This window comes from Lathyrus oleraceus, chromosome 1 (assembly GCF_024323335.1).
Source record: "Lathyrus oleraceus cultivar Zhongwan6 chromosome 1, CAAS_Psat_ZW6_1.0, whole genome shotgun sequence".
NCBI lineage: Eukaryota > Viridiplantae > Streptophyta > Magnoliopsida > Fabales > Fabaceae > Lathyrus > Lathyrus oleraceus.
In genome coordinates, this window is record NC_066579.1 from 211,807,332 (window position 1) to 211,830,382 (window position 23,051).

At 39.3% G+C, this 23,051-nt stretch overlaps 1 non-coding gene across 1 annotated transcript; it reads right to left on the minus strand.

Moving 5' to 3' along the window:
- Window positions 1-7,285: 7,285 nt before the first annotated feature.
- On the minus strand, window positions 7,286-7,392 carry LOC127117113 (small nucleolar RNA R71). Its single transcript, XR_007801873.1, has one exon. It is a non-coding gene; the product is annotated as a small nucleolar RNA R71 (small nucleolar RNA).
- Between the last annotated feature and the right edge of the window lie 15,659 nt (window positions 7,393-23,051).

Consider the following 23,051-nt stretch of genomic DNA (forward strand, 5'->3'; position numbering starts at 1 on the left):
TTAGTTCTTTTCAAAGTAGGAAACATTGGCCATAAGTAGTTATATTAGCAAGTACTTGGATTATTACTTGATTATGTGAATTACATTTGACCCTGTCTTTATTAATTAAACTTTATTAAATACTTTACTTTTCATTGCACACTCTAAAAACACCTATTTTGATTGCCTTTGATAAACACCATAACAATAGATAACGATAGATTGACACTTGGTGTCTGTGGATTCGAGAATCTTTTATATTACACTGACGCGTTCGTATACTTGCGAAAAACACACGCATCAATGACAAAAAAAAATCATATGCATCTCTTTTCCAGGAATCCAAGAGCCCAATTTGTTGACTAAGCATCTGAGGCAAAGCATGAATTCCGAAAGGAGAAGCATTCACAATGACAAGTTCGTGGAGCCTCAGCTGACTGTTTTGAGAGGATTGGGGGCACGTCTAGTTCTTGGAAACAGAGATGATTTCAAGACATCTTATGGAAACCTTTTGGGAATCCTGAACATTGAAGTCAATACCACTGATGTGCACACTCTGGTGCAATTCTACGATCCTCCGTTGAGATGCTTTACATTCCAGGATTGTTGGCACCCATATTGGAAGAGTATTCACACATTCTAGGTATTGGGATCAAAAACCAAGTGCCTTATGTTCGCACTAAGGAACTCCCCAAATACTAAAGTCCTTGCTGAAGCCCTCCAAACAGGGAAGAAGGAAATGGAGCTGAACTTGAAACCTAAAGGTGGAAGTCATGGCTTCACCTCAAAGTTTCTAGTAGATAAAGCCATTGCCTTCGCCGAAGCTAGGAGTTGGACGACCTTCAACGCCATTCTAGCTCTACTAATCTATGGGCTAGTATTGTTTCCAAACATTGAAGAATTCGTGGATTTGGCTGCTACCCACATCTTTTTAACTCAGAACCCTGTTCCCACTCTTCTTGCTGATACTTACTACTCCATCCATGTGAGGACCCAGAAGAAGAAGGGAACCATCGTTTGCTGCACCCCTTTGCTGTATAGATGGTTTATTTCGCATCTACCCAACAAAGGTCCTTTCATTGAAAACAAAGATAAATTGAAGTGGTCTCAACGGATCATGTCATTGAACGCCTAAGACATCTCCCGATATTCTCGAATCTACGACAACGTCAAACTCATCCTCAACTGTGGTTATTTTCCTAATGTACCTCTTATTGGTACGAAAGGGGGAATCAATTACAATCCAAGGTTGGCATTACGATAGTTGGGATACCCCGTGGTAGATAAGCCTGATCTCAAAGGTGTAGAAGGGTTCGTCTTGTATGAAGGGGTTGAAGGTCCGGAATTCGTCAAGAAAATCGTCAAGGCTTGGGGAGAAATTTGTCCTCAAGGGAGAGCAGAAATGGGTAAGAAGAATTGCTTTGCCAAGGAAGCTTACACCAAATGGGTAAAAGACAGGGTCAATAAAATTTTGCTGTCATTTCCATATGAAGCGTCCATGAGCATCAAGCCTCCTGAACCAGTGATCCATCACACCTATAAGGTCGATGAGCTGAAAAGAGTTATCAAGGCCCTATAGAAAGAGAACACCGATCTCAAGTCTAGACTTGGTAAGATCTCCTTGGAGAAAGAAACTCTAAAGTTCAACTTGAGCCAGAAAAGAGACAGGGTGCGTCGAGTAGATGACGAAGTGAAAACTGAGGTATTCAAAATAATAAAAATGGGTGATGCACTCAAGGGAACCTATGCTAGTTTGACAGCAAAGAAAAAACAATTAGCCGAGACTCAATAGCAGGCTTGTAAAGCGGAGCTTAATCAAAAAGAACAAATCAGGAAACTCCGAGACCAGCTTGAAGCTTGCAAGAAAGGGCTGAAGGATGAGCAAAGTTACACCAAGCAGTTAGAGGTCACTCTTCGCCAGAATCAGTATGAGCTAGACCAGAGACTTGAGGAGATCCGTGAGCTAAGAGAGCAATCATGCAAGAACCTGGAAGACACCAACCTACTCGAACAAGAGAATGATCGTCTGAAGAAACACAATGGACATCTTGAACAACTCCTCAACCCAAAGGAAGCCTTTGTGAGAAGAATTTTAGATGGATTTGATCACGATTTACCACATGACTTCCCCGAAGGAAGCATGGTATTGGGGGGAGGGAGTGCACGCCTGACTCCGAATAGTGAAGGAATGATGCATATGAATGAGTTATAAATGTGTGCAAATGATCCCCAAGTCATATGGTAGGATGAAGAATTAGAAAAAAGGGAGGGAAAATTTTGGGGTACAACAGTTGGACCTATTTAATCTTCTTGGACATGAATAGAAGAATTGGAAGATGGGAACTCCGAATCGTCATCGAAGATTGGAAGATGATCGCTGTGCAATCCAGGTGCTATCAACATTGTTGTCAAAGAATCATCTATCCGCTGAAGAACACAGAGACAATGAAACCAAATTGGCAGCCAAGCCAATTGGATGTCACAGGTGTTCAAACAAAACCATTTTTGAGTCACCAGTCATCTTTCAAGTTTATCGGGCCTTCACAGTAATGCATAATGTTTCTCTTTAGTGTAGATTTTATTATTCCCCGAAATTTTAAAGCATTATGTGAGTAAGATAAATCAATTATTTTGCATACAAAAGACAGGAGGAGAATATTTTATGGAATGAACTGAACTTTATTGATATGAAACTGTACATATGGTGGGTACAAGGATGCAAACACCCGTGATGAGGATGTCGCAAAAATTGAAAAGTAAATGAACTGGCAATGGGAAATATTTTGTATATATTTTCTTCCATTGATTCTAACATTGGCCTTAGTCTACTTTAGAATCTGAATACCCGAGACCTTGCTTCGGCTGATGATGTTTGGATCGGTCCTCGACCATCTGATATCTAGGTTGTAGTGTAATGGGCTCAAGGATCATATTCAATGCCTTTATCCCTAACTTTTGCCTGGACATTTTGATTCTTTTCGTCCACCGGGATGCTCCTTTTTCCTAAGTTGCCCTTTCGGGTTTTCGACTTAGCGAGATTTATATCTCACTTGATCCCTAACTTTTGCATGGAAAATTCATTTTTTAGGTCCATCGGGAAAGCCATTTCTTCCTAGATCAATCTTGCGAAGATTAATCTAGCGGGCTTTTATCATTTAGGCATAATACTTTTTGACTATGTCTACATTCACTGGCGATGGCAAGTCTTCCCCATCCATTGTTGTGAGGATTAAAGACCGACCTAAGAAGGCCTTCTTGATGATGAAAGGTCCCTCGTAATTGGGAGTCCATTTTCCTCGCGGGTCTGAGTGAATAGCAGAATACCTTTTGAGCACAAGTTCTCCTGCGCGGTACTCACGAGGGAGAACCTTCATGTCAAAAGCTCGTTTGAGAGGTCTTTGGTATAGTTGACCATGACAGACGACCGTCATACCATGATTCTTCGATCACCTCTATGATGACTCTGAGTGAAGGAATCTCGACTTCAATCGATAGGACAACCTCCATCCCATATACCAACGAGTATGGGGTTTCCCCAGTGGATGTGCGGATTGAGCTTCTATAACCGTGCAGAGCAAATGGCAACATCTCATGCCAGTCCTTGTATGTCTTGACCATTTTCTTGACGATTCTCTTGATATTCTTATTAGCTGCTTCTACGGCGCGATTCATCTTGGGCCGGTATGGTGAAGAGTTGTGGTGCTCGATCTTAAATTATTCGCATAACTCTTTCATCATATTGTTGTTGAGGTTACATGCATTGTCAGTGATGATCTTGCTAGGTATCCCATAGTGGAAAATGATCTCTTTCTTGATGAACCGGGTAACCACTTGTCGAGTGACATTAGCATATGAAGCAGCTTCGAACCATTTTGTGAAGTTGTCGATGGTGACTAGGATGAATCGATGTCCATTGGAAGCTTTGGGCTCTATCATCCCAATCATATGGATGCCCCACATAGAAAAGGGCAATGGAGAAGTCAACACATTCAACGGAGTTTGTGGTACGAAGATCTTGTTACCGTATATCTGACATTTGTGACATCTTTTAACAAAGTTGTAACAATCAAACTCCATTGTCGTCCAGTAATACCTAGCCCGAAGGATCTTATTGGCCATAGTAGGACCCTTTGCATGCACACCCTCACAACCTTCATGTATGGATTTTATGATTGTACTAACTTCGTGTCTATCCATTCATCTGAGAGCAGTACAAAACTAAAATTCCGCTTGTATAACACATCCCCATTTAGGAAGAACTTGGAAGAGAGTCTTCTCAGAGCCTTCTTATTGGTAATGGATATACCCTCAGGATATTGTCGTTTCTCCATAAATGTCTTTATGTCGTAGAACCAAGGCTTATCATCAGGATTAACCTCAATTGCTAGACAATGTATTGGTTCATCTAAGTGTTCAATATGGATGGATGGTTCTTCAATCTTCCATTTGACTTTGAACATGGATGCCAACGTGGCTAGAGCATCTGCCAACTGATTTTCTTCCCTAGAAATATGGTGAAAAGAGATCTCATCAAAGTAGGGTATCAATTTTCTTATGTGCTCCTTGTAAGGTATCAACTTGCTATCCCGAGTTTCCCAATCACCTTTTACCTGACTGATTACCAAAATTGAATCACCGCATACTTCAAGAATCTTGATCCTTAAGTTGATTGCTGCCTCTAAACTGTAGATACATGCTTCATATTCTGCCATATTATTGGTGCAGTCAAAACACAATCTAGCAGTAAATAGAAGGTGGAAACCGGTAGAAGACGTGATAATAATACCTATGTCATGGCCTGGCATAGTGAAGTCTCTGATAAACATAATGTCTTCTTCTGGAAAGACGTTCAACGGTTGATAACCTTCGACAGGTAGGTGAGCAAGGTAGTCAGACAAAACACTCCCTTTTATTGCTTTCTAGGTCACATACTGAATATCATACTTGGTCAACAACATTTGCCACCGGGCAATTCTACCAGTGACAACAGGCTTTCCGAAGATATACTTTATCGGATCCATTTTGGATATCAATAAAGTGGTATCGCAAATCATATATAGTCTCAGGCATCGAGCAGGCCAAGTTAAAGCACAACACGTTTTCTCTAAAAGTGAGTATCGGGTCTCACATTCAGTGACTTTCTTGCTGAGATAGTAGATAGCTGATCACACTGAATCACACCGCGTTTTTGACTCGGATTTCACATGTTTATTAGGTCTTTATTATCATTTTGCTTGTGTTATGCTCTCTTTTATGTTGTTTTCAGGTATTTAGCTCTTTCGGGACCTTTTTAGAAGAAACGAAGCAAAAAGACCAAAAATTAGGGTTTTTCGGCAAATATTGTACACATGGCGTTATGCATGGCGACCGCTATAGAAGAAGCCATGACACATCAGCCCTTAACCAGAAGGAAACCGCCACGTTCCCATGAACTTTCCCACTCACACACATGGCGGGCGCCACCTTTCCATTTCACGTTCCCACTAAGGAGAAGTTGAAGGGCATCATGGTCTTTGCAAGCTGCTGAATTCCTCTATAACTAGGTCGTTCTAGTTCATTTCCAAATCATCCAACTTAGTTTACAACACTAAGACTATATTATCATCTGTAAAAGCGGTAATCCGTCACATCGAGGGGTTATCGCACCTTAGTGAGATTGAGTTGGAGCACTTTGATTTTGTTGTCGTCTTTATCTTCAGAGTCAAAGGTTTATTTTCCTTGTACCAGATTTAAAGCCTCTGTTTGGAGCAGGTTCTAATTTAATCGCTTTTATTTATTTTACTTGTCATGCTTTACTTTATTTAATTTCTTGTCTCGCTTTACTTTATTTAATTTCTTGTCATGCTTTACATTATTTAATTTCTTGCTATGCTTTACTTTATTTAATTCATGTCATTATCTTTACTTTATTTAAATTTCTCACCATTATCTTTATTACTCGTTTTAATTATTTTACACACTTTACTTGTTCTTTACACCTTACATTCTAAAACAACTTTTCATCATGATCAATATCGTTGTGTTTGTTTGTATTACCATGTCTGGCTAAATCTTTCAAAAGTAAGAATGTAAGGATCGCGGTTAAAGAGATGTTTCACATATTGAATCTGTAGAAATGCTTTAAAGGCTGTTTTGATTTTTAATTCGAGTTTTCTGAAACAAACTTGGTTAGTATTAAGTACTCAAGGAGTGCGAAAGCACCCTGGCTTAGTTAACTAGGAACTTTTATCACTTTAAGGAAAAACGATTTTTGAAACTGTTTTCGGACGCGTTGATAGATTTAAAATCAGGAAACTCCTTGGGTAAACTTTCCAAATCAAAATCACTTTTCAACTAAGTTTACGAGTCTTATTTCTTAAAAATAAGTTTACTACTTTGGTGTTTTGCCCACCGTTTATAAGTGACAATAAAAGGCCTTAATTTAAGGGTAAACACGGTTCTGAATACGCGAAAGCAACAATTTCTGTTAAATGGATTCTTTTCAAGAGTAGAAAATATTTCCCCATAAGTAGTTCTATTTAGACAATCAAAACATCGTTTAACTGACGTGAAATACATTCAAACCTGTCTTTATCTGCACCATATTTATTATTTCCTTTATTTACTGTTATTTTGCAACATCAATATCTCTTTTATACCGCCTTAGATAAACATCATAACGATAGTAATCGATAGATTGACGATTTGGTCTCTGTGGGATCGATATTCTTTTATATTACTCTGACGCAATTGATGCACTTGTGGCGCCGATGCCGGGGAACAACTTCGTCAAATTTCGTACCCGGTTGTTACACTGTCTAGACTAAGGAATTATTAGCCGGTAAATGCGAAGAACCCGTAGCACCGGAAATTTAGTAGATCCTTTAGCGGAACCCAAACGTTACACTCGTACACGGATCTTACTCATCCGAATAAAGAAAGCTATAGGCGAGAATCATGATCGGAGACCTCTTAAGGAATTTTCACAACCCTCTGACGAGGAACCTAGTTCTAGTATAGTAAACCCCCTAATTCCTGCCAACAATTTTGAACTAAAACCAACTTTACTGCAATTAGTGCAACAAAACCAATTCGCAATTCTCGCTACTAAGAACCCAAATCAACATTTAAAAGTCTTTATCCAACTGGCCGACACTTTTAAATCCAACGGTGCTTCACCAGATACGATTCGTTTAAGATTATTTCCTTTCTCCCTCAGGGATAGAGCACGTTCATGGTTGGATTCACTTTCAGCTAACTCAATAACTACCTTGGAAGACCTTAGAAGAGTATTCCTTGCTAGATATTTTCCCCCAGTAAGAATGTTGTTCTTCGAAATCAAATAACTATATTTACTCAAAACTAAGGAGAATCACTTTTTGAAGCTTGGGAGAGATATAAAGAGCTGTTAAGAGTTTGTCCACACCATGGCCTAGAACAATGGTTAATCGTTCATACCTTCTACAATGGACTCCATTATAACACAAAGATGAGCATCGATGCTGCCACTGGTGGCGCGCTGATGAACAAACCTTACCTTGAAGCTTATGACCTAATTGAGGATATGACCCAAAATAATTACCCATGGGGAACTGAACGATCATCAATAGAGAAAAAGGAGACCCAAGGTGGAATACATGAGATAAGCTCTATGGACATGATGCAGGCGAAAATGGACGCTTTAGCCCTTAAGGTCGAACATATTTCTACAAACACTAACACCACAGTTGTAGTCCACACAGAGTGTGAACTTTGTGGATCTAAAGGACACAAATCAGCGGAATGTAACCTTTTGAACGACCTGAACACCTACCAAGTGAATTACGCCCAAGGTAACCCATTTTCAAACACCTACAACCCTGGATGGAAGAATCACCCGAACTTTTCCTATAAAAACCATAACCCTATCCAAAATTATGCACCTCAAATACCACAAGGTTATCAAGCCCAAAAACCAAATCAACCTATGCAAGATGTGCCCGAGAAGCCTAACCTTGAGAAGATCATGGAGAGCTTTATATCAGGGCAGACTCAGCAAAATAAAGAATTCCTAAACCAGAACATTCACGTAAACAAACTGATAACGCAATTAGGGACCAAGGTTGATCAGATAATCACTCACAACAAGATGCTTGAAACCCAGATCTCACAGGTAGCACAAAACCAAGCACCACAAACTACATCTGGAGGACAATTCCCTGGACAACCTCAACTCAACCCTCGAGGGAAAGCTAACGCTATCTCATTACGAAGTGGGACCGCTTACGAAGGGCCTCATAGCCCAGCAATGAGTGAGTCCAAAGCTTCTAAAGAAAATATACCTACAAACCAATGAGAAGAACCAGTGGAACCCGAAAAACAAACCGACCAAGAAGGAGAAGCCAAGGATAAAACTTACAAACCACCACCCCTGTACAAACCACCGATCCCATATCCGCAAAGACTTAAACAAACCAAAATTAAAAACCAATACCAAAAGTTTATAAAAGTAATAGAGAAGTTTCATGTAGAGATTCCTTTCACCGAAGCCATCACCCAAATTCCATCTTACGCCAAATTTCTCAAAGACATCTTAACCAACAAGCGTAGGCTTGACGATCCCAAACCCTTGGAATGCAATTTTATTTCCAAGAATAAACTTTCTAAGAAGTAGAAAGACCTTTGGAGTTTTTCTATAACTTGCATTTTAGGGAGTCATGTGATCGACAAAGCTTTCATAGACTTAGGCGCTAGTGTGAGCTTAATGCCTTTAGCTGTGTGTAAAAGGTTAAACTTGGGAGAATTACAACCAACTAAGATGTCCCTCCAATTATCCGATAGGTCTGTTAAGTATCCTGTATGCATTTTAGATGACATCCCAGTTAGGATCGGTCAACTTTATATCCCAACAGACTTTGTGGTCATGGATATCAAGGAAGACGACGATATCCCTGTCCTTATAGGTAGACCATTTTTATCAAAAGCCGGAGCTATAATAGATGTTAAAATAGCAAAATTAACTTTCGAAGTAGGGGATGAAAAGATAGAGTTTATTCTTTCAAATTTCCTGATGGCACCCATCATAGGAGACACATGTTACGCGATCGATATCATAGATGAATGCATAAGGAAATTTAATCAAGAAGAACCTGTGATCGAACCATTTCGAAACCCGAATGAAAAGGATGAAGAGTTAAAGGAAACAGAACCTCACACTAACGAATATTTGGTCCTTACTCCGGACCTTTCACCAAATTCTCAAAAACCAGCTCAAGAACTTAAGGAATTGCCCAAGAACCTAAGATACGAGTTTTTGGATAAAGAAATGAACCGCCCAATAATAGTTAGTGCGACCTTAAACAAAGACGAGACAAACCAACTCTTAAATGTTTTACGAAGATACCCCTCTGCCTTAGGATACAACATCTCTGATTTAAAAGGTATAAGCCCATCCATGTGTATGCACAGGATCTCGCTAGGGGAAGATTCAAAACCTTCCAGAGAACATCAGAGAATAATCAACCCTGTAATGAGTGAGGTGGTAAAGAAGGAAGTCCTTAAACTGCTAGAAGCTGGTATAGTCTATCAGATCTCCGATAGTAAATGGGTAAGTCTTGTACATGTGGTACCCAAAAAGGGAGGCATCACAGTCGTGTAGAACAAGAAGGGGGAGTATGTAGATAAACGTATAGAAGGCGTATGACGTATGTGAATAGATTATAGGAAGCGCAATAAGGCAACTAGGAAAGACCATTTCCCCCTTCCATTCATAGATCAAATGCTTGAGCGTCTTGCCACGCATTCTTACTTTTGTCATCTGGATGGATATTCTGGATTTTTCCAAATACCCATACACCCCAAGGATCACGAGAAAACAACCTTCACCTGTCCTTACGGAACATTTGCTTACAGACGAATGTCGTTTGGACTCTGTAATGCGCCAGCTACTTTCCAACATTGTATGATGTCAAACTTCGCAGATTATCTCGATGGAATTATGGAAGTATTTATGGATGATTTCTCGGTATATGGGTTCGACTTTGAGAATTGCCTCATTAATCTTGAGAAAATCCTAGAGAGATGCGTAGAAGTTAACCTTGTGTTAAACTGGGAGAAGTGCCACTTTATGGTTAAAGAACGCATAATGTTAGGACATATAATAATTGAAAGATGCATTGAGGTTGACAAAGCAAAGATAGAAGTTATACAAAAACCTTAACCCTCCTAAGACAGTTAGAGAAGTCCGTAGTTTTCTTGGACACGCCGGTTTTTACCGATGCTTTATCAAAGATTTCTCTAAAATAACAAAACCCCTGACCGGCCTTCTGATGAAAGACGTTGAATTCATTTTTAATGAAAAATCTATCGAACCCTTTAATCATTTAAAACACGCGCTAATTTTAGCACCCATTTTACAAACTCCGGATTGGACTCAACGCTTTGAAATAATGTGTGATGCTAGGGATTTCTCTATAGATTTGTTTTAGGGCAAAGAAAAGATAAGAAATTGCATGTAATATATTATGCTAGTAGAACCCTAGATGCCGCTCAACTAAATTATACAACAACATAGAAGGAACTCCTAGCTGTAGTTTTTGCAATTGATAAATTTAGGTCTAATCTTGTCGTATCTGAGATTATAGTCTATACAGACCATGCAACTATATGTTACCTTCTAAGCAAAAAGGATGTGAAACCTAAATTACTCAGATGGATCCTTTTGCTACAAGAGTTTGACTTAGATATTCGAGACAAAAAAAGAATAGAAAACGTAGTTGCTGACCATGTTTCCAGACTAGAGCATTTGAAGCCAGACCATTTACATATAAATGATGATTTCACCTATGACAGATTGATAACTAAGTTAGATATCGTTGCCCTTGAACCTAATAGAGACAACTTTGAGACAGTTTCAGAAATTAGCAGAGTACCATGGTACGCTGATTTTGTGAATTATCTAGTCATTGATATCATACCACCTGACCTTAATTATCAACAAAAGAAGAAGTTCTTTAAAGATATAAGACATTTCTATTGGGACGAACCACTCCTTTTTAAAAGAGGAACAAATAACATCTTTCGATGTTGCGACCCGGAAGAAGAAGTTATAAATATCATAGAGCATCGTCACTCTTCACCCTATGGTGGACATTCAAGCACATCCAAGACATACACTAAGATCCTTCAAGCTGGTCTTTATTGGCCAACACTATGGCGTGATGTCCTTACTTATATTGTCCAATGTGACCGGTGCCAGCGCGCTGGAAACATTTCAAGACGCGACGAAATGCCTTTGAAGAACATCTAAGAAGTGGAATTATTTGATGTTTGGGGTATTGATTTCATGGGACCTTTTCCATCTTCGATGGGAAACAATTATATTTTGGTAATCGTGGACTATGTGTCCAAATGGATAGAAGCTATAGCCTCACCCACTAAGAACACAAGAGTAGTCATCAAGATATTTAAAAATAGTATTTTTCCGTGATTTGGAGTACCACGACTTGTCATAAGTGATGGTGGATCACATTTTATATCCAGGATATTTGATAAACTCTTAAGAAAGTATGGAGTAAAACACAGAGTAGAAATACCATATCATCCCCAGACTAATGGTGAAGTGGAAGTATCTAACAGAGAGATTAAGCAAATCTTGGAAAAAACTGTTTTAATATCCAGAAAAGATTGTTCTGAAAAGCTAACAGAAGCATTGTGGGCTTACGGAACTGCTTACAAAACCCCTATTGGAACTACACCATACCAGTTAGTCTACGGGAAGTCATGCCACTTACCTTTTGAACTCAAGCACAAGGCATATTGGGCCATCAAGACCCTGAATTTTGATTACCTAGCAACTGGCGAGAAGCGAATCCTCAATATCCACAAATTGGAGGAACTTTGCCAGAACACTTACGAGAATGCCATTATATACAAAGAAAGAACCAAAGCATGGCATGAAAAAAGGATTGTGAAAAAGGACTTTAATATATACGACTCTATTCTCCTTTTCAATTTGAGATTACGACTTTTTCCAGGTAAGCTGCATTCGAGATGGACAAGCCCCTTTAAGGTTTCCAATATCCTAAAATATAGAGCAGTTGAAATCCGGAATAATTCATGTAATCCGTTTGTGGTAAATGGACAAAGACTGAAGCAATATCAAGGAGGTGACATCCCCACAGAATGCCCTAGCCATACTCTGATCGACCCTCCGGTTCCTACCTCTGATATATAAAGTTCGAATCGTCAAGCTAACAACGTTAAACAAACGTTGCATGGGAGACAACCCATGATTTCTTTTCCTTTGCTTTACTTTTACTATTTCAATTTACATTTTCATTTGTTTTATATATATATATATATATATATATATATATATATATATATATATATATATATATATATATATATATATATATATATATATATATGTTTAGACTAACATTTACAATATTTGGGATTTCAGGTGTCCTCTGTTTTTAACCTAACTTTTCAGGATGGAGAATTTCGACACTATGCCAATGATCATTCGTGACCCAGTTCAGGAGCAGCGCTACGCCATGCTTTCTCAATGTCCAATGTTGCCCACCAGATATCCTGATTCAAGATGCATGGAGGCATTAGGCATTGAGCCTAGTGTCAGGCATTTGTGCAATCAGTTGCAATGGGATGAGTATATTGATGCGATGCATGTGACTTACAGGAACCTCACTTTGGAGTTCTTGAGCTCACTGAACTACGAGCCCTATCTTGGTCACGCTAGTGATGGTGGCTACATTAATTTCAAGTTGTTTGGAACATAATACACTTTCAACCACAAGCGTTTTGGTGACTTGCTTGGATTTCAGACTACTTATGATGCCTCATCTGAGCTCCCCATGAGCTATTTCTTGAGTAGAGACATTTAGAAGTTCTGGACTGACATTACATGTGGAGGTAGCCCTGACCCTTCCACCCAAATCTCTAACAAGATCCATAATCTTGCTTTCAGATCATTTCAGATGATTATTGCCCACACCTTCCTAGGGAAGAGTGACACTGATACACATGTAAGTGCTGAAGAGATTTTCTTCATGTACTGTACCACTCAATCACGCCCAGTAGATTGCGGAGCTTTTCTGATCGATAGTCTCTATCTTAATGCTCGCTCCGGTGTGAGCCCTATACATGTTAGAAGCACGGTGACTCATATAGCCTCCGCCCTAGGATTTAATAGAAAACTATTTCACCCGACATCTTACTGCAACTATACTTTGATGGATATTGACTTCTGTCTGGACCGTGGCCTCACGAGGAGATCTTCCTTCCAACCGGATCAATACAGGCTCTTGATCGAGGGTGAGACTATTCACTACTTTACTTTACCGGACCCTCAGGTAACCTGTGTTTATGATCAGGCCAACTGGGCCTATGCCATAGAAGGCCAAGGCGAGAAAGTAGATGAGCAGAGAATCGCACCTACCAGAATCAAAGTCCTCACCAACAATCCAAATCTTCAGAGTACAAGCATGCATTCTGAGATGGTTAAGCTCCGTATGGAGATAGCCCAGCTCCGCCAATAGCTCGCTGACATTGCTTTGCAGGTCGAAGTGTCAGATGCCACACATGCCACTAAAGTCGATATACTGAACAATGAGATCGCAGACTGTCGCATACGCGAAAAACAACCGGCGGGAAAAACACAGAGCCACCACCGTGCATTATTTATCCCAAAGGAGGGAAAGGAAACGCTCGAAGTAAACATGGAAAGGAAATGGTCTTACGACCAGAGATTGCAAGGATCGGGAGTCGGTTACGCAAGGGGAAGGTATTAGCACCCCCTCACGTCCGTCGTACTCGACGGGATCCACGCTCAGAAAGAATAGAAAAAGGTTGCTAAATAACTGCTCAAAGAATGCACACACACTAGAATAATAAACAGGATGAAAGAAGACGGAGAAAGGTGACTCGGCAGGATGTCGCATCCTGGGCCTACGTAGTTTGTCAGACACAAACATCAGAGTCGACGTAGTTCGGGGAAATGGGGAATGTGCTCGCTAGGACCTCGCATCCTATGCATATGTATCTTCTCTAACCAGAGGAAGAATCAGAGCACTCGTAGCTCGGCTAACGCACGCCGAAATAAAACGCTAAAAGAAGACGCTGAGACGTCAAAGCAAACACACGACAGGAAATGAAATGCCAATCGCTGGGCTTACATCCAACTTCGAACAAACAAACGCAAACGGGAAACCGAATGCCAATCAATGGTCTTACATCAGACTCCGAACAAACAACAAACAAACGGGAAACCGAATGCCAATCAATGGTCTGACATCAGAATCCGAACAACCAAACGCAAACAGGAAACCGAATACCAATCGCTGGACTTACATCAGACTTCGAACAAACAAATACCAACAGGAAACCGAAAGCCAATCGCTGGACTTACATCGGACTCCAGACAAACGCACACGAAAAGAGAAAGGGTCTCGATTGCAACTAGGGCAAGAGAAAGGGAAGGTCTCAATCGCGACGAGGGCGAGAGAAAAGGATCAAAGTTAGTTGTCAGTCAAACTCGACAAGACATTGCATCTCGTGCCTACGTATCTCATCTGAACATGAGAATCAGAGTTGTCGTAGTTCGGCTAAACCATTTCTATTTGTTTTGTGTTTTTTAAGTGAACAACGTCACTACACAATCTACCGGATGCTCGACCTTGGGAGACATACTCACCTGTAGTAGAAGGAGTCAACGTGTCCTTAAGAGGGGATAAAGTTGGTTTGTGTTTTAGGAAAGCTCACGCAAGAAAGGAAGTCCTAGACGAAGGAACCGTGCTACCTTAATTGACATGCAAACGAGACACTATGTGAAGTCTAGCAATCCTATGGGGATACAATCACACCACACAAAACATATAACAGGAAGTAAACACACCAACAAGGGGCTCAAACATCAAGGGTAAGGCTTTAGTCAAGGGGTCATATCAACCTCGACAAACAAGCCGAGCTTTAGTCAAGGGGTCATATCAACCTCGACAAACAAGCCAACTGGAAGGGTATATGAGGGCTCTTAACCACTGACATTGACCGTCAGGGTGAGCAGATGAAAGGTAATGAGGGTAAGACCTCATAGCTCTTACCCCGGGCCTGGATGAGCTGGAATCAATGAAAACGTGGGAGTCCAGAATGTGGGACTCTACTCCACTTGACTGACTCTATATACAAGGATCTTGGGTGTTTATTCAAATGCATCAGCACGTAGTGCGAGCATGATGAAAGACTCAACTGAATAGCAGGAATTGATTGCAAATCCCTTCTATCTGCCAATTGCCTCTTCACTTAGGAGGTCTTAAAGTACATGGCACAAATATAAATAAACACAGTCATTGCCTCCTAAGGAGGACTTCAGCCAAATGCCTGCCAAACAGAAACGACAGCGCTTCCAGACTACATGGAGTACAAGAGTGCTTACCTAGGTAGTATGCCAACCACAAGCAAAGCAAAGCAACTCAAGCAATAAGTTAAAGCTACTAAAGTACCTGTAAGAAAATCAAACAAGTCAATATTCACATTCAGACAAACCAAACAGACAGTCAACAGTGAGACAACCAATATACACAATGCAAGTCAACAACTCAAGTGAGTTCATCACCAAGGAACCTACAACACAAGAAAGGTTAGTGGACAAAGAATTTGCATCTCAAGTCATGAGATCAACATAAACCATTGGGACTAGGAGCTTGAACCTGAAATACAAAGCTCAAAAGATGAGTACAAACCACTAGCACCAAGGCTAGGGTCAAAGGCAAAGTAAAAAGTCAAAACAGCAACCAATATTCAACATGAAGCACATTTATTCAAGTAAGAACATGTCCTAAAAAGGACCAAATTCAAATCCTAAGGCAAATCCATCTAATGGTCAAGATATGGCAAAGGCAATTATAAAGCACGCAATTGGACATCAAGAATAACAATTCCATATTAAAACAGAAATGAATCAAACAATCATGAAAAATTTTATGTGCACACAACATGTCAAATACAAGCATCATGCAAAAGATTGGAATCAGAAAAGATCAATTGACATGTCAATGAAAATGAACAAGTATGACATCTAATGGTGTGACACACATTGTCACACCCTACATTCATGTGTCTAAAACAGAGATGAAAAATGATAAAAATACACTACCAAGCCTAAAAAATCATGCAACATGTTAGGAATCAGCATACCAAATTTCAAATCAATTGGCCAATGTATGAGTATTTCTCAAAGGAATTAATGAAGCATGTCACATTTGCATACATGTTCAAAGAAGCCAACACAATTAAAATTCCAGAAATGATAAAATCAGAAAATCAGCACCACAAAATAATAGACATTCACATGATCATGTAGAAAAAATTGGGAATTATTTGGATTAATTTTCCATTTGTTATGAATTTTGGAGGTTGGATGAAATATTTGAAGTAAACATGAAAAAAAATGTTGGAAATGGAATTTGGAGAAGAATTGGAAACGCAGCAGCCAGGGATCGAAGTGAGGTTGGAGGCGCCTTATCAAAATGCCAGCATTTTGGCTATGTGAGGAATAAAATGAAAAAAAAGAAGAAGCGCTCAGGCAGGATCGAACACATGAGACCATGGTGAAAGGCTTCTCTACAGTACACATGAAGGCGCTGAACCAGGGAAGCCCTAGCGCTGAACCAGGGAAGCCCTAGCCCTGTACATGCACGGCCAGGAACGGTGGTTTCCACCGTCTTCTTCATGAAGACGGTGGTGCTACAGTAACTCGTTCAATTTTTTTCCAGAATCACATGAAACTTATACCAATGGAAAGCTTATCACACACACATTCCAAATCTAACATTATTTTGGTCTAAATCATCATGGATCGTGCAAATCGAACGAAAACATTTATGCATACAAACTTTCAACTCATCATAACTCAGTCAATTCTCAACCATTTTTCATGAATTTTATATCAGCGTGATCAGCATGCAAAGATCTACAACATTATGTGCATAAAAAGGAGAATTAAGAGGTTCGAATTTCACACCTCTTGAAGAGCAGTCACTGAAATCAGCGTGTTCAAGGCCTTGCAAGTGTGTAGATCCAGTCCTGAGATGATGTTATGAAGCTTTATGCGTGAATTGAAGCTTGAGATGGCTTAGATCTAGCTCAGATTTCAAGTTCCATCTTCATGTTCTTGAGCTTGCACAGCTTGATTCTGGCTCAAATTCTTCAATCAAGAGCTTGATCTGCACTCAATGATGATCAGAGAACACGAATATGCAATAAAATTCCAGTGCTATGTGGAAAAATTTCAAGTTTCAATGGAGAGAAAAATTTGGAAGGAAGAGAAATTTTGGATCTAGAACTTGTTAGAGTGAGAAATTCTATTATGATTAAGGCTTTATACTATGTGTTAATCATGCTGAAAAATGTAATTAGCAATGGTTAATGGAAAATTAATCAAATATGAGGTGTCATGCACAAATTGCAAATTCACCTTATGCATGGCAAACCCACGTGAACAGTACCACATTATCATTCAATTACACTTAAAATCAATTTATGAACACAATGGAATGATCAAAAGGCTCATGTGATGCACCAATTTTAAATTCTTCATTTTCCCTCCAAAAATCACATGTATGCATCAATGATCATATGAGATTTTTCCATGCAATGAAATGATAGATTTGGAAATTATAGGTCAAAAGAAGCAATTTGCAAAAAGAGTAGACCAAATTGGAGTTTTGGATCAAAAGTTATGGCACTTTGACGTTTCATGCACCCTTGGTGATTATTTGCTCATAACTCCTCAACCATCCATCAGATGCTCATGATCTTCGACTTTTTGGAAAGGGGAGAGAAATATCTTCAACTTTCATGTTGGACAAAATTTCATTTGATGCTTCTTTGATGTTGGAAAGTCAAGTTGAATGTGGACCAAAAACTTGCCATTTTTGGAAACTTGAAATTACAGGTCACTTTCCATTTTGGGAAACTTTTGATCTGGCTTCAAAATCTTCAATGTAGATGTTTACAATGATGAATGAACCTCTTTTGGACATGAATGAAGTGTCTCAAACCATTTCCCCACCTCATAGCCCTCAGTTGACTTTCAGTTGACTTTTATGGGCCTTAAATGACTTGAGAATGCACTGTGGACTTTGAGCCTCTACCACTTGGCAAAGTTGCTTCAAAATGAACCTTGGCTCATATAAGCTTTTCAGAACAGTCATATGGCCTCCATCTCAAAGAAATACTTGTTATCTTGCACTGATGAATCCTCTTGATGCCATTTCTAGTTGCCAAGATGCAATGCAATATGTAATGTTAATGTAATGTTAATGACCTAAAAATGAAATGAATGCATGAATGGGGGGTGCAAATTTGAGGTGCTACACCGACCTACGACACCAGATCGTAGATCGTCGACCCAGGCATCCTGACCAGGACGGTGACGGTGACGGTACCGGTGATCACCCATAGTTACCCTCTCTCTCTCTCTCTCTCTCTCTCTCTCTCTCTCTCTCTCTCTCTCTCTTCTAGGTTACTCCTACCCTATCTCATATCGAAACATTGAGGACAATGTTCGGTTTAAGTGTGGGAGGAGATTTTTATCGCTTTTTATTGCTTTCCTTTATTTTTAGTATGTTTTGTGTGTTTTAGTTATTTGCTTTTTCTTTCAATAAATAACATGTGTTTGACGAGTCATCTATGTAGTGTATCCGTACTTCTCCCATTTCTTTAAGCTTACCCAAAAAAATTGTGAGCAAAAAAAACAGTGTATCTTGAATATTCAGGCTATAAGACAGGTTTATCACGAGATGTAAAAGACTTGGGAAAACTTTTTCTAAAACTCGATATTGTCTTAACACCGTAGGCTTCATGATTAAAAGAGTCGATCCCGATACCCCATATGATGTGGCCCTAATTTTTGTTCCAAATAAGCCCTTATGTGAGTAAGATAAATCAATTATTTTGCATACAAAAGACAGGAGGAGAATATTTGATGGAATGATATGAACTTTATTGATATGAAACTGTACTTATGGTGGGTACAAGGATGCAAACACCCTTGATGAGGATGTCACAAAAATTGAAAAGTAAATGAACTCACAATGGGAAATATTTTGTATATATTTTCTTCCATTGATTGCAACATTAGCCTTAGTCTACTGTAGAATCTGAATTCCGAGACCTTGCTTCGGCTGATGATGTTTGGATCGGTCCTCTACCATCTTATATCTAGCTTGTAGCATAATGGGCTCAAGGATCATATTGAATGCCTTTATCCCTAACTTTTGCCTGGACATTTTGATTCTTTTCGTCCACCGGGATGCTCCTTTTGCCTAATTCGCCCTTTCGGGTTTTTGACATAGCGGGATTTATATTTCACTTGATCCCTAACTTTTGCATGGACAATTCATTTTTTAGGTCCATCGGGATAGCCATTTCTTCCTAGATCAATCTTGTGAAGATTAATCTAGCGGGCTTTTATCATTTAGCATAATATTTTTTGACTATGTCTGCATTCACTTGCGATGTCAAGTCTTCCCCATCCATTGTTGTGAGGATTAAAGACTGACCTAAGAAGGCCTTCTTGATGATGAAAGGTCCCACGTAGTTGGGAGTCCATTTGCCTCGTGGGTCCGAGTGAATAGCATAATACCTTTTGAGTAGGAGTTCTCCTGCGCAGTACTCACGAGGAAGAACCTTCTTGTCAAAAGCTCGTTAGAGACGTCTTTGGAATAGCTGACCATGACAGACGACCGTCACACTGTGATTCTTCGATCACCTCTATGATGACTCTGAGTTAAGGAATCTCGACTTCAATCGATAGGACAACCTCCATCCCATATACTACCGAGTATGGGGTTGCCCCAGTGGATGTGCGGACTGAGGTTCTGTTACCGTGCAGAGTAAAGGGCAACATCTCATGCCAGTCCTTGTATGTCTTGACCATTTTCTGGACAATTCTCTTGATATTCTTATTATTCGCACAACTCTTTCATCATATTGTTGTTGAGGTTACTGGCATTGTTAGTGATGATCTTGCTATGTATCCCATAGTGGCAAATTATGTATTTCTTGATGAACCGGGTAACCACTTGTCGAGTGACATTAGCATATGAAGCAACTTCAAACCGTTTTGTGAAGTAGTTAATTGCGACTAGAATGAATCGATGTCCATTGGAAGCTTTGGGCTCTATCATCCCAATCATATCGATGCCCCACATAGAAAAGGGCCATGGAGAAGTCAACACATTCAACGGAGTTGGTGGTACGAAGATATTATCACCGTATATCTGACATTTGTGACATCTTTTAACAAAGTTGTAACAATCAACCTCCATTGTCGTCTAGTAATACCCAGCCCGAAGGATCTTGTTGGCCATAGCAAGACCCTTTGCATGCACACCCTCGCAACCTTCATGTATGGATTTTATGATTGTACAAACTTTGTGTCTATCCACTCATCTGAGCAGTACAAAATCATAATTCCGCTTGTATAACACATCATCGTTTACGAAGAACTTGGAAGAGAGTCTTCTCAGAGCCTTCTTATCGATAATGGATATACCCTCAGGATATTGTCATTTCTCCATAAATGTCTTTATGTCATAGAACCAAGGCTTATCATCAGGATCAACCTCAATTTCTAGACAATGTGTTGGGTCATCTAAGTGTTCAATATGGATGGGTGGTGCTTCATTCTTCCTTTTGACTTTGAACATGGATGCTAACGTGGCTAGAGCATCTGCCAACTGATTTTCTTCCCTAGAAATATGGTGAAAAGAGATTTCATCAAAGTAGGGTACCAATTTTCTGATGTGCTCCTTGTAAGGTATCAACTTGCTACCCCGAGTCTCCCAATCACCTTTTACCTGACTGATTACCAGAGTTGAATCACCGTATACTTCAAGAATCTTGATCCTTAAGTTGATTACCGCTTCTAAACCGTAGATACATGCTTCATATTCTGCCATATTATTGGTGCAGTCAAAACACAATCTAGCGGTAAATGGAAGGTGGAAACCGGTTGAAGAGGTGATAACAACACATATGCCATGGCCTTGATCATTGGAAGCACCGTTGAACACGAGCATCCATTGTGATCCTGGTTCAGGACCGACATCAAAGCCTGGTATAGTGAAGTCTCTGATAAACATAATGTCTTCGTCTAGAAAGTCAAACCTCAATGGTTGATAACCTTCGACAGGTAGGTGAGCAAGGTAGTCAGACAAAACACTCCCTTTTATTGCTTTCTGGGTCACATACTAAATATCATACTTGGTCAACAACATTTGCCACCGGGAAATTCTACCAGTGACAGAAGGCTTTTCGAAGATATACTTTATCGGATCCATTTTGGATATCAAAAAAGTTGTATCGCAAATCATAAATTGTCTCAGGCATCGAGCAGCCCAAGTCAAAGCACAATAAGTTTTCTCTAAAAGTGAGTATCGGGTCTCACATTTAGTGACTTTCTTGCTGAGATAGTAGATAGCCGATCACACTGAATCACACCGTGTTTTTGACTCGGATTTCACATGTTTATTATGTCTTTATTATCATTTTGCTTGTGTTATGCTCTTTGTAGAGGGGTATTCGTTTCCATTAGATTTATTGACTAAATCAAAAGTAAACCATACAAGTCGAGTCGTCACTGCACTTCTATTTATCCAAAGGAAAGGTTAGAAAGCGAACAAAAACCGAGAAGTTTTATCGAATCAAAAACTAATAAAAATGTCAAAGATCGGGGTAAGGAGGTTGGTTATGCAATGGGAAGGTTTTAAGCACCCAAATCATCATAGGTACTCCTAGGGAGCCCTTTTCACACATGTTGTAAGGTTGGTATTTTGTGAAAATTATTTGTGCAAACATGATTGGAGAGATGTGAAGAGAATATACAAGTTATTTACAATTTTGTGTTTGAATGGATAAACCCATTGCCTACGTACCATCTTAAGAAAGATTAGGATCAAAACCTCGTAAATCGGGGTAAAAATCTCAAAATAAGTTGGTGAATTGATTGATCCAAAAGCCTTAAGGTCTTTTGTTATCCAAAGGAGAAAACTTAACCTAAAAACCACAAATCCACCATGTGAGGATAACTTCAACATGCTAGTGAGGGGTTAACCTTATAATAAGCATGGAAGACTCATTGTCCATCACTAAGAATATAGGTGAGTATTATATCTACCTCAAGGATAACTCAAACCTAATAGCTAAAGGTTATGAAAAGTTTTCGATAAGAAAGTGGCCATTGAAACCACAAAACATTTGAATGAGTTATATTTATGAAAAAAAGGTTTGAAAATCAAAAGCATAATGCTTAGGATTCTAATGTTTGAAAACAAATGTTAATGTTTGCACAAAATTTTTGGCTTGGGTTACAGTGGAGGGAAGAAAAAGAATGGCTAAAGTCCTAATCATACAAGAGATGAAGGAGAAGAAGTAGAACCACAAGTGGAGTTCCTCTCTTGAGATCATATTGATGATCCAAGTAGCTCCCATCCTTTGGAATAAGCAAGCAAATAAGTGTATATTCAAGCAATAATTCAATCAAGCAAAGCTCTTAGGAATCATGCAATAGCTCTTGGATCTCTCACTTTAAATGAACATGACAATGGTTCTTCAATTTGGCTCAAATAGGAATCCCCTAGCACAAAAGAACACACATCAAAAGTTCCATGAAGTAAATCAAGAATGGACAAGAGTGAGTTTAGATATTTGGTCCTTCTAATCCATCTTCAACATTAAGGCCTTTTTACTCCATTTTGCATAGGGAATGTCCTAGAATCTAAGTCCTTTTTGTCCATTTTTGCATTTTGTCCACAACAATCAAAACAAAAGCCCAAGCACAATAATATGTACACAATTATGTGCTCAAGTGAGCAAAAGGAAAGTTGCATTAACATAAACATGTACTCAAATGAGCAAAGGGCAAAAGCAAATGAATAAGATGTACAAGAATAGTAAATTGCATAAATGTAAAGTGCAAGAAATAAATGTTAATGGTTAATGAGTAGTGTTAGTATTAGTGTGCCATAAGGCAATTTAGCGTTATGTTAAGCAATCGTAATTGGACTTATGTAGAAGTCACAACTATCTGA